This window comes from Phalacrocorax aristotelis, chromosome 8 (assembly GCF_949628215.1).
Source record: "Phalacrocorax aristotelis chromosome 8, bGulAri2.1, whole genome shotgun sequence".
Lineage (NCBI taxonomy): Eukaryota > Metazoa > Chordata > Aves > Suliformes > Phalacrocoracidae > Phalacrocorax > Phalacrocorax aristotelis.
This window is the reverse complement of record NC_134283.1, coordinates 45,090,421-45,092,623: the sequence shown is the minus strand read 5'-3', so window position 1 is coordinate 45,092,623 and position 2,203 is coordinate 45,090,421.

The window sequence follows — 2,203 nt, the reverse complement described above, 5'->3', positions numbered from 1 at the left end:
CCAGGCTGCCCTCCTTCCCCTCCTGCACGCCCAGCAAGGGAGGAAAACCCTTCTTAGGCAGCCAAGCAAAAGAAGAAAGATCAACGTGTAACACACATATGGACAGCCAGGCTCCTTCTAGTCCATACATCTGTGTGACCCCCTGGGATACGGCGTGGTTCTGCTGGGTCCAGCCCCCACCAGCACCTGCACCTAGCACCCACAGCCCCGCCGGCACTGCAGGGCCACAGGCTGGAGCCTGCTGATGCTGAAATGAGGAAAGAGAAATCTGTTTCCATTGTCAAACATGTGGGAAATAAAATTAAAACCAGTCAGTAAAACATGAATGTGGCAGGACCGGCGATCGGCCTCACACACTTTCCAGATGCGGCAAAATGTATTTTAAGGCTTTTGCTGCCCAATCCTTCTGGGTGCTGGGCTGGCGCCTGGTGCAGCCTGTGGGGCTGGCCTGGGTGCCAGGGGTGTTCGGTGCCCTCCAGGGCTGTTTGGTGCCCGACAAGGTGTTCGGTGCCCACCAGGGCTGTTCAGTGCCTGACGGGGCTGGGCTGGGTGCTGGGGTGTTCGGTGCCCACCGTGGGTGTTCAGTGCCCACTGGGTGAAGACAACTGAGCACAGCCCCTCATCGCTCCCCTGGGAAGGTCCTCATGCAGCTCTGGGAGCGGCTGCTGCATGGTGAGCCCTTCCCAAAGCAGGATAGGCCTGCAGCAGCCCCTTCTCATCAGGTGGGAGATGCCGGCAGGCAGCGGGAAATTGCACAGCACACGTCCGGAGAAGGCGGCTCTTCCCAGGCACGGTGTTTTCCTCCAGCCCGGGAGCTGCAGCACTTGCACAGTGACGCCCAGCAGAGGCATGACGTGGGGACAGCTCTAGTGACATGCTCTGACAGGGCCATACGTAGATGGGAATTTTCCACCTTCTTTGCAGAGTCACCAGTGCCAGCGACAGACACTGCTCGGGCTAACAAAGCACTCTGCCAGGCAGGAAGAAAGCTGCCTTGGCTTGGCTTCCAGGGAAGTGGGAGCAGCTATGAAAGCTATGGAAACCACATAACAATCAGAGAAAAGAAGAAAGTGATGATAATGAACAGATATCGGCCACGGGCCTTACCTTGGGTGGGTTTTGTAAACAAAAGCAGCTTTAGCAACGTGTAGATGTAAGAAGCAGCAGGAGACGCACCACCTCCCTACCCGCAGGAATTACCTGGGTGTCGGCAGTTCCCAAAGTCAGGAAGGTTAAAAGCAGCCAGAGCCGGGTAACCCGAGCCCGGAGGAGCCTCCTGGGCTCTTTGTGTTAATGTCAGGTAAGTTTTGGAAGACTGAGATGAGTGAACAGCGAGGGTGCGGTGGGCTCTCGGCGACGGTGGCCTGTCAGCCCATGCTGCTCCTGGGAAAAGGCTGCAGCAGTGGATTGATGCTGGGCTTGATGGAGCACGAACCGCGGGGAGGAAACAACATGGGCGTAGGAAAAATGGATTCTGTCAAGCTAACTTGATCAATTTTTAGATAAAGCTGTAATTAAGTCAGTATTTGATAATAGCAGTACTTGTAAGGTAATAGGGCTTCTGTTGCGTATCTGATTTGTAACAAATGCAACATGGCACATATTAAATGAATCAGAAAATGTCTGCTGTCCCAGAAACATAATTACAGGAGATGATTCCTCGTTTGGTTAATGTATCCAGGAGAGTCCTTTGGGAATCAGCTCTTGACTCTAAACTAGCACTAAGCGCAAGTAAACAATGTTCGTTTCAATATATAAGGTCATCCGTTAAGAAACAAAGGGTGGGAATCGTTCTTCAGGATGGGGTGCTCCCTCCTGGGAAACGGCGACTGGGAAAGACCGAAGGGAACCTGACAAATGAGCCGGGACTGAGAGCAACATGCGAGACCACAGAAAAGCCAAACAAAATCACTCCACTGTGTGTCTGGTTGGGAGAGCGACTGGTTTTGACAGAAATCAGAGTGAACGAGATGCTCTTAATGAGAAACAGTCTTCCTGCCTGTCTTCCGTTCCTTCCTAATTACCTCAGCTGCGACCTGGAAGAGCCGAGGCCTGACACCACCTGCGGGTCACCCAGGAAGGAAACCCAAGCCCGGAGTGACCGCAGCGGCTTTCAGGAGGCAGCGGAGGCAACCTGGGCCCCGTGCCCCGGAGGTGGCTGTGCCGCCAGATGTGCAAGGTGCCAGCTGTGCGGGCTACTGGC